Genomic DNA, 11,251 nt, shown 5'->3' with positions numbered 1-11,251 from the left:
TCATATGGAAGAATTACTACTATAACCTCGAGCATGTTCAAATACGTGAACCACTTTTGTATCTCTTGTTGGGAAGTGCTCTTTTTTCTTAGCAATGGTGCCAGATGTGAGTTCAGAATAAACACCGTAGAATGGCTCTCTCGAGGAAGCTGGAACTTTATTAAACTGCAAAAACAAGGGTAGCTCATTGAGAAAAATGGAAAAAACCTAAAGAGCAAAGGACCATATCATCACAGTAAAGGCAATTCGCATACTTACTTTAGGCACACATATAGGATAGTGTCTGAGATCTGTGATGTCCTATCCATCAGAGTCTTGAGATCCACCGGGTCAAGGGAGCGTTGTCTCTCACCATCTTCCATTGGCACAAAGACAAACACATCCCTCTTAAATCTCCTTAGCATCTCCAGGTTGGCTGCTTCCAACTCTTCTGTTTCTTTGATGTATTGTTCTTCAGATTCGCTTGGGGTCTATTCACTTGTTGATCCTTTTCTTTTCTGATCCTGTTCTCTTCCTCCCGTCTGGCCTCCTGTTCTGTCCTTGCTCTTGTGTTAACATCATGTGTAATCTCTACAATTTTTATTTTATTCCTTGGAGCTCTCGACTGGTGGAATCATCAGGATCTCTCTCATATTTGGATCTATAAACTCTGTAGAGTGTAGAAGCTTTTCATATCTCCATCTAAGCCTCTTGAATGTGTCATTGTCCTTGGGCATTATTGTCATCCTATGCGCGTGGGCACTCACAACACATAGGTCATTGAAGTACTCTAGGAGAAAATCTTCTCTCAGCAACCTCTGTCCTCTTCCACCTTAGAGTTAGGTTCCACTGCTCACAAATGGACCTGCACAGCCTCTGAAAATGGGGAGCTTTGGAGCACACAACTCTACACACTTCTAAGCTTTCTTGATTTTCCTCAGAATGTAGAAGTTCTTGGAAAACCTTCTTGTTTTGGCCTGTTTCAGAATGTGGACAGGCTTTCCCTTTCTTGGCTTCTTCTGAGAGGCAGCCTTTGCTGCCAATCCAGGCCCCTTACCCTGTCTCCTTTTGTCCTCGCCATGAGCTATGAATAAGCCTGGAAAAAAGAGACATAACTCTCTCTCTCTCTCTCTCTCTCTCTCTCTCTCTCTCTCTCTCTCTCTCTCTCTCTCTCTCTCTCTCTCTCTCTCACGCGCACCGTTACAAATAGAATAAAAAATGTGTCGTATTAAATATTCATAACACGTGTGAATGGTCAACATCACACGTGTCAGTTATTACTCACACGTGGACAAATGTCAATGTCTCTCTCTCTCTCTCTCACGCAGACCCTTAAAATAGATTTAAAAATGTGTTGTTTTTAATTTTGATAACTCACACGTGTTTAAGGTCATCACATGGACTCACACGTGAGAGTTATTTAAACCTCACACTACTATTAATGGTTCTTGTTTTTGAGAGAGAGAGAGAGAGAGAGAGAGAGAGAGAGAGAGAGAGAGAGAGAGAGAGAGAGAGCAAGCGAACTTACTTGTTGCCATTGCTGCCTGCTTATGTGGGAGTGAGAGAGAGAGAGAGAGAGAATCCACTCCCACATAAGCAGGCAGCAATGGCAACAAGTAAGTTCGCTTGCTCTCTCTCTCTCTCTCTCTCTCTCACACACACACACACACACACACACACACACACACACACACACACACACACTCAGACACAAGACACACAGACATGCATGCACAGACAGACACACACAATCTTTCACACACACACACGCGCGCGCGCGCATAAAGTACACCCACATAAAGAGAGAGAGAGAGAGAGAGAGAGAGAGAGAGAGAGAGAGAGAGAGAGAGAGAGAGAGAGAGAGAGAGAGAGAGAGAGAGAGAGAGTTGGTTGTGCAGTTTGGTGCGATATGGTGCTTGCAAGAGGAAGTGCATTATCGCGCCAAATCGCACAAATATAGATAGAGGGGCCGCTCGGGTTCTAATTCCTCCTAGTGTTTTACTGATCAGAACAACAGAGAAGGCTTAAGCAGGGAGCCAGGACGCTGGATGCAAAATTAGTGCTGCGGGGAGGAGTGATGTGCGGATGAAGGCTCCAGAGCTGTTGAGAACCACAAAGAAAAGGTCTATTGACTTCACTCTACTGACGACCCTGAGGAGGTTTTGGCACGAATAGAGGAGCCACAGCTTGTGAGAGGACAGACAGAGGAGCAAGGATTTCCAACTGTGGAGTTGAGAGAATCCAGTTCTCCCCTTTACTTTGTTAAGCAGAGCATAATGATGAGCAACCCTATTTAGAAGACTAGGATATGGGGCAGATGAAGATGAACAAGAGAAAGTCAGTGTTAATCTGGTGTCCCTTTCCAAACGACCTACTCACCAAAGGCCCTCTATTAAGAGGGATTTCGATTTCTCAACAGAGGCTAAGGAGGAGAAAGGGCCAATTGGTGTGACACAGAGGTAGAAGAAGAAGAAGAAGAAGAAGAAGAAGAAGAAGAAGAAGAAGCAAGTTCTTTGCATAGACATGAAGGACAAGAAGGAGGAAATTGTCGAGAGCAATGATCTTGCCTTAATTGATGAGAGACTTTTCGATTTTGTTTGTAACGCTAGAGCTGCTGATGACTTTCACATAATTGCTGAGATGTTTAACAAGCCTTTGCCAGTAGAGTCAATTTTGGACCAGCATGCAGAGTACCTGTCAAAACAGAGGGACGATTTTGAAAAAGCAGTATCCAAAGGAAGGCTATTGCTAAGGGATCATGCTTATGTGCACTTGCTGGATTGTGCACCAAGCAAGAAGGTAAACAATTTTTTATACAAGAAGTACTAGCAACTCCCATCTTCCTACAAGCGTACTTGGTGTACCATGCACATGAGTTGCTGTGTAGGCCTGCTGTATGAGCCATTGGGATTCCTCTGCTACTTGCACTGCCTCTATAAAGAGCTTCTTGAAAGGGGTGAAGAACTTCTCTATGAAGGTACTATTGAAGAGATGAGATTCCCCAAGAAGATGAGTTACCTTTTCAAGAGGTAGAAGTTGAGGAAGAGATACAGTTAGTACTATAGGAGGAAGAGGAGGCCAAGTCTATGGATATTGTTACTCTTAAGACGTGCATTATACAGAGACCTCTAGACGTAGATCTTTATAAAGTGAACCAGTATGGTCTAATATTGCCACTACTACCAGAATTCACTGTGGATAACAAACGTTATGTACTCTTATCTGACATTCAGAATATTTTCAATCTTAGGGAAGATTTTGCTCTATGTGCTAGAGAGCAGTAGTTTTGTCTCAGAAGATGATAGTGATGACTTAGCATTGGAGGAGAATTAGAATTACAATAGTAAAGAGTGTGTCAGCATATGTTTGAGCAACGCACAGAAGTTCAAAGATGATGGCTTTGTGCCAAACGATAGGACCTTCATGGAGCTTTAGGCCAAATACGGCTATGATAAGTTGAATGACTCCACAAAGGAGTGGATGAACAGAGTAGGAGAAGATAGCAAAAGTTCTATTAACCTTTGGCAAGACCAACTGTTTATGACAGATGAGACTCGGGTTCTCTCTCTCTCTCTCTCTCTCTCTCTCTCTCTCTCTCTCTCTCTCTCTATGTGTGTGTGTGTGTGTGTGTGTGTGTGTGTGTGTGAAGAAGTGATATGTAGATTTATGTTTCCTTAATTATTTTGTTTTGCAGAGTATGTTTAAAGTCAATGATGAATTTGTAGTAGCGGCATAAAAGGGAGTAATGTGGCCAAGAGGCAGTTCTCTCTCACTACCTACCCAAATTGTCTAAGGCAAAGATGATAATCTACCACAATGCCATGAGCCAGGAAGGGAGAGTTGCAAATTTTTTATTCAAGTCATTGTCCCTGTTTCTAGGTGAAACAATTATTCCTAAAAGTTATGAGAAGATTATTTTGATAGAGAAGTCCACTTCCTTAGAAATTTTTGGATGCTACACTGGTTATGCCAGCACCCAAAGGGGTTACTTTCATACCTATGCTGCAATAGCATTGTCTCTAGGCATAGAGAACCCACAAGAACTAGAAGAGTGGCAAACACCATTTGGTAAGGTATAAACGAAAGCCAGAACCACACAGGAATTACAAAAGTCATTAGAATGGAAAGATACATTGTAAAAGACTTATGTGTTATATCTATCTATCCAACGATGATTAATAAAAATCTTTTGTTCTCTCCATTTGTTTTGTACTTGTATGGCATCTGAGTTTTTAAATGCTTTGGAATTCTTCAATCTCTTCCTTTCCATATCTCTGAGTGTTTGCATCAGTTTCTTTTTTGTGCAGTATCCTTCTATAGAACCATTGGAACACTTCTTGTAGGCTCTTTGCCGTACTTTTTCCACCATCATGTTGTGTGTGCCTGAAATATGCATTTCGAGCCATATAGTGTGATTTCTCAAGATCTTGTGTGTTTTTGATTATTTTTGGTTGATTTTACATGCTCTAATGCTACCAATTGAAAGCAATGTATGAATTTTAAAAAACAACTTCCTTAATTTAATCCACACAATGGAGCTTGTAGCTTATGTTTTCATAGTGGACTACACTCATATAATCACAAGTTCTAAGTTATTTATTGGCTTAATGTAATTAAATTAAAGCCTTTTGGGATTAAAAGCATGCAAATGGCTAAAGAAATAAGGGTTTTTCCCTTCTAACCTAATGTAAAACAAGCTTTGAAACAAAATCAAAACAACAAATCCAACACGTCCACAAAATTCCAAAACTAAATGTCTTTTATAGTGTGATCTCCTAATGATCAACATCGAGCAGTATTGGGTAATCCCAATAGCTTGGAATGGATGGAAACATAAAGCTAAGCCTTAGGCTATAGTCCTCGTGGACAACACCAAATATATCAAGACAAGAGATTACCTTATCCTATGCCAAAACAAGTGTCATTCTTATTATGTAGAACCACAAATGCAACTTCCCATTGGGTGTACTAGCTCGCCATATCCATTGCATCTTCACTCCGTTGTTGTCACATTAGAATGCTTCCATGGCTATAGGGTGTGGAGGTAGAGCTTCAATTACCTTGATGGATGTGAGAAGAAGATTGCCTACACTATGGATCAACCACACAAAAGGTGGATAGAGAGGAGAAGCTCATGCAAGGGATATCCTAGAATGAAACCTATCCAAGTGAGCATCCATCTAGTAAGCTAGATTCAAAAGGACACAAGTAAGAGGGTAGAGAGAAGAGGGAGAGGCCACAAGTATTTTACTGCAAGGGAATGAATGTGCATTGATTAACTTATATACAAATGATTAACTTTCACATTAGGATAGACAAAACTTAAAAAAGGTCCATGGCCACTAGTTTCGGTCTTAAGTAAAGTTAAAAAAGGTCTTAACTTTCACATTAGGATAGACAAAACTTAAAAAAGGTCCATGGCCACTAGTTTCGGTCTTAAGTAAAGTTTGTGACTTTCCTGTTTAGCATTAAGCTTAAGGTAAGGCCGCTTCATAGATTCTAGTGTCCCATCTTACAAGGAATAGGTAAGCTTAAAAGTAAGGCCATAGGTAAGCTTAAAGTAAGGCCACTTCATAAATATGAGTGTCTCATCTTACAAGGAATGGGCTTCCATACATGCGGGTAAGATGGTGAAGTGCCTTATGGTAGGATGAGCGAGAGAAACTATGCTAACTAACTTTCAAAGTGGTTAACACCACTCTAGCTGGTTTTCTTAGCCATCAATCAATAAAGTGGGTTGCTAAGGTGGGTTTCTTACCTAGCAAGGTCCTTCAAGAACTCCTATTTTTTCCATGCTTTCTCCAAGTAGTTTGCCTGCAAATCGATTGTTCAGGGATGAGTATAGCAAACTTTCAACTGTGCGATTACTAATAGAAAATTTGATGTCTCCATAGACTATCCTGTTTGCAAGAGCTTGGACGTGACATGGGAGGAGCTTGGTGGAGGCATTTGGGAGGAGCTTGGTGGAGGTAGATGATTCCCAGTGACCGTGAGCATTGCGGCTCAATTCGTTTTCCTACTCCCTGTAAACCATGGATGTTGAATCAAATACAAGAAAAAAACAATATCTATATAAACTTCTATTAGACATTTCTTCTTGAGTTATGAGAACAATTTCGATTCTACCTCTAAATTTTTTCCTCTCAATTTTGAAAAAAGTATTAAGATCTTTAGTATTTTATTTAAATTGTGCCAAAATCTAAAACTTGGCTATTATGATCCGCATGACATCAACAAAATTGTGTCACAAATGCAAGGCTTTCTCTTGTAATTTAATCAAAGGCCATTGGGTGGTCTACACAACATGGTGAATGACTTGAACATGAGGCTGGAATTTGGGTCCCAACAACATGGTTTGTAGCACCATGGTATGAATATGATGCCAAACTTGATAATCAGAATCATGCATGAACATATCCTTTGTATTGGAATGATCTGTAGTAGCCGAGATGGACTTGCTGCCTTTGGCAGCAAGTTTACAGGTGATTGGCTACAATGGATTGATGGGTGGTTGTCTATATAAACCTCCATGGGTTATCTAAGTTTTGTTTTCCAAACACCTTTGTCATTTAGCTCCTTCTTTCTCTCATAAGTTGCCTTGTAGGAATGTCGTCTCTCTAATCTGATTTAGCACACACCTCTTGTACTAAAGGAGACAACTTTAAGGATGCCCCAATTAAATTTTTTGTAAGCGGATTCAAATGCTTAAAAAATCTGCATTGCTACCAATTTGACCATGCAATTTAGGGATGTTTACAAGAGGAATATGTAGCCTTTTTACATAGTCAGTATGTTCCAACCTTTGGATGCACTTAATGAAGTCCTCTTGTGCTTTGTGGTATGGTGCCTGTGAGGGCTAACCTTATCCTAAGATTTTTGTGGGCACTTGGTAGGAATGTTTAGATTTTTGTAATGAAACAACTGCATTTTCATAGCTTAAATTTTGCCTAGCTTTGAATTTAATTAAGTTTAAATTTTTTAAATATTTTTGTTAACACTTAATTTGCTTTGTGAGACAAGATAATTATTTTACTGTAGTTTTCAAAGCTCAAATTTTCCCTCGTTTTAAAATTAATGTGTAGAATTTACACATATATAAAAATTTAGTTAGCACATCAAATAAGCTAGCCATCTAGCTAGCACATCAAATAAGCTAGCCATCTAGCTAGCTACGAAACTGAGCCAATATCCTAGCCTAGAAATCGGCCAAGTGGTTTTTTTTTTGGTCAAGAAGGACTAGATAGTTGGTTTTCCCGATTGATATCTTGTAAGATCCTTAAAAAGTCCAACTAACTAGCCACAAAACCACTAGCTAGTTGGTTCTTATCAGCCATCACCTATCTTGTTCCAAAGGGGGGGGGGGAAAGACGAAACATGTGAGGCTCCTTAATGACCACTTTTGCTAGTGGTGGTGGATACTTTAACAAATGTGTTTTTGTGTTTGGATTTTGATTTCCTGATGTCATGTCTGTTGTGAAAGCCACTTCAGCAATGGTTCACAAAAACTGGCTCAATATACCTTCGCAAATGTTTTATGTTTTTGTATTTGTTCATGTAAGTACCATGAAGCTCTTATGAGGTTGAGGCTTGTTGGGGATATGCTAGCCTATTTTGGGTTCATGTGATTGTGCATGGGTTTAATATATTTTAATCACGATGAGGTTTTATTAAGACAAGTATGGGTATAAAGTGGTGGAATGTTTGAGAGAGAGTTTAGTAGGCACATAAAGGAGAATCGAATCGATTGGTATTTGGAAGTCGAGGATAGAGGGAGTAATTTATTAGGAGAGATGATAACTTTGAGATCCTTGTCATGGTTTGAGGGGATTTTATCTCTGAAGAATGGGGTTTTTACAATAAAGATTGTATCTATATCCATCATGAGGATTTTTACCTTATAGCATAAGAATATGGCCATGCTATCTAATTCAGAATGAAGAAGAAATCCAATAAAGACAAGAACAAATGTCCTATAAATAAAACATGCCTAAATTGAGAATGTATGGTATCTTCAAGAGGTAGTAACCCTATAGATGACACCATCTTATGTTCAAATGATTATTCTTAACCATAAATATGAGAAGATCCATAGCCTAATAACTAGAGTCCTCATTGATCTAATAAACTCAGTGATTTGATTTTTAAATAATTTAAGTTTTTTTTTCCTCTTAAGGTGTTCGCCCTCAATAGTCCTTTGATATGCCCTTTCAAGATAAAAGAAACAGAAAGTGGTTAAAATTTTGTCCTTCGAATGGGTCACTCTTTAAATTTGGGGCATGCTTGTAATTGAAATTTGAGGTGGTTTTTGATGGTCAAACTTCAAGAGTTGACCATCAGGTGTTGTTTCTTATCAATAAGCCTTGCCCATGGGAAGAATTACACGATGGCTGCTTTTAGTTCCATATTTTGACTTTAAAGTCACTATAAGGATGAGATCACAACATGTTTTAGCACATCACATATCCCAAGTTGCTAATGGAAAACCTGCCACAATAATTAATGATGACCTTCCACATGCATGCTTATTTAAAATTGACATGGTGCCTGATTGCATGATGAAATATCACAATACCTTGATTATGGTTTTTTAGAAGATTTCCCTCTGAACAAAGATAAGATGCAATTCTTACGTAGCTATAATCTTAAAAAAGATGATGTCCATACACGTGTGTGTGTGTGTGTGTGTGTGTGTGTGTGTGTGTGTGTGTGTGTGTGTGTGTGTGTGAGAGAGAGAGAGAGAGAGAGAGAGAGAGAGAGAGAGAGAGATGCACACACACACACACACACACACACACACGTGTGTGTTGGTTCATATCAAAGCAAATAAATATACCAAAATATTTATTTCTCTCTCTCTCTCTCTCTCTCTCTCTCTCTCACACACACACACACACAAAATCATGAGCATTATACCAAAATATTATACTAGGATATACGATTACAATAGTTTGTGTGTGTTGGTTCATATCGAAGCAAATAAATATACTATTCTAGATCATTATATCAACATATATGTTTAGGTTACCTGTATTATTATGAATTGTATAAGTATAAATAACATTTTCATATATCTTATAACTCTGTGTGTGTGTGTGTGTACGCGCGCACACACACGTGTACGCATATATGCGTATGTATATAAGAGAAAGAGAGTGTGTGTGTGGTGGGTGCATGTGTGTGCACGCCCACGTGTGTGTGTGTGTGTGTGTGTGTGTGTGTGTGTGTGTGTATTGATGCGGTTTTTCCTCTCCACTCTATGCACTCTAAAAAGGGGGGGGCAGAACAAATGGGGTGTTTTTGGCACACATACGTAATTTAGGGTGGTGTTAGCTTCTTTTTTCCCAAAGAGCATAGCTCTATTTTGTTTCTTGCTCAAAGATTTAGCACGGGGGTTTGTTTTTTTGTCATTAGTGTTTATCACCTAATACTAGGCCATCTTAATCTAGGTCCATACACTCTCTTTTTGTTGGAGCATCACAATTTTTTTTGTTTTTGCTTGCTTTCCATGGGAGGGGGGCAATTAGGTTATTTTGTGTGCAATGGCAAGGGAATGGAGATCTATTGCACATGGCTAGTTGAAAGAGTGGGGTGAGGGCTTTATGAGGCACTCCACGCCCTCATTTGGGCATCATGCGCCCTCACGATATTTTTGGAGAGCCTTTTCTTTCCACCCCCCTTTTTGCATGGGCATGCACCCTTATATTTTTAGAGAGCTTCTCTCTATAAAAGAGAGAACTTTTGTAATAAGGAGGAGAAATCAACGTGTTATGGTGTTTTTTTGCAATTTGAGTGCTATACTTGAGTGCTGAAGTGTGCGTGTATTGTGAAGGAACCATGTGTGTATTTGGTGTTTCCCTTGAGCGCTCTCATTTAGTGTCCCCATTGAGGATCTCCACTGGTGGATCTTCAGTTTGCAAAACCGTTGTTGGATATTTCTTAAAAGCAAATACACATATGGTGTCTTCTAAAAATCGTATCTTACTCCATGGGTGAGATGATGAGAACGTTGATGACCACGATGAGGCTATTTATGCAAGTCGAGGGCTAAGAGATTATGCAAGGGACTGGTATCAAAGGCAAGATGAGAGCATTTGAGGAGATTGGGGATTTCTTCAACAAAGAACTAGTGGATGAGTTAGGCTTTGTGTAAAGGTGAGAAAGATTGTGGGTGCACTTTAAAGATGTGAAACAAGAAGACCAAGAGACCCTTGAAGATTATGGAGACAAAGTTATGTTGATGTGGGACCGTTTGGTTTCAGTCTTGCTGAGATACACGATGTGTATATTTGGGAAGGTTTGAACAAATATACATGTTCTAGTTTCTGTTGATACCATATGATTATGATACTAAGATTATTAGGCAGGTTTACGGTAATTAATCTTTGCATATTAAATGGGGCCTCTACTAAACATCATGTTTAAAGTTTCTAACACGCTGATGGTATATAATTGCAAGGCTATGGCATAAGACATGAATGCCTTACTTTCAAGGGGGATGGCTAATATGACAATTTTTCCTCTTCACTCTACGCACTCCAAAAGGGGACAGGCACAGCATAAATGGGGTGTTTTTGGCACACGTGTAATTTAAGGTGTTGTTAGCTTCTTTTTTCCAAAGGAGCATAGCTCTATTTTGTTTTTTGCTCAAAGATTTAGCACCGGTTTTGTTTTTTTTCTCATTAGTGTTTATCACCTAATACTAGGCCATCTTAGTCTAGGTCCATACACTCTCTTTTTGTTGGACCATCACACAATTTTTTTTGTTTTTTGCTTGGTTTCCATAGGGAGGTCAATTAGGTTATTTTGTATGGAATGGCTAGGGAATGGGCCCACTTGGCTAGTTGAAAGAGTGGGGTGAGGGCCCTCCACGCCCTCATTTGGGCATCTTGCACCCTTAAGAGAGCCTTTTCTTTCCACCTCACTTTTTGCATGGGCATGTGCCCTTAATATATTTTGAAAGAGCTTCTCTCTATAAAAGAGAGGACTTTGGCAATAAGGATCAACGTGATGTTTTTTTTTCCTCTCATTCTGCAATCTGAGTGCTACGCTTGAGTGTTGAAGAAGTGTGTGTGAGTTGTGAAGGAACCATGTGTGTCGGTGCTTGGTGTGAGTTGAGAGAGACACAGGTGTTAGAGGCCAAGTTTCCCTTGTGCACTCTCAATGTGTGTGTGTGTGTGTGTGTGTGTATATATATATATATATATATATATATATATGTATGTATGTATGTATGTATGTATGTCACTCATTTTTTGGCGTTGGGATTTTAACA

This window comes from Cibotium barometz, chromosome 17, assembly GCF_041138505.1.
Source record: "Cibotium barometz isolate CiBa-2024 chromosome 17, ASM4113850v1, whole genome shotgun sequence".
Classification (NCBI taxonomy): Eukaryota; Viridiplantae; Streptophyta; class Polypodiopsida; order Cyatheales; family Cibotiaceae; genus Cibotium; species Cibotium barometz.
The sequence above is the reverse complement of the archived record's forward strand: the minus strand, read 5'-3'. Positions refer to the sequence as shown.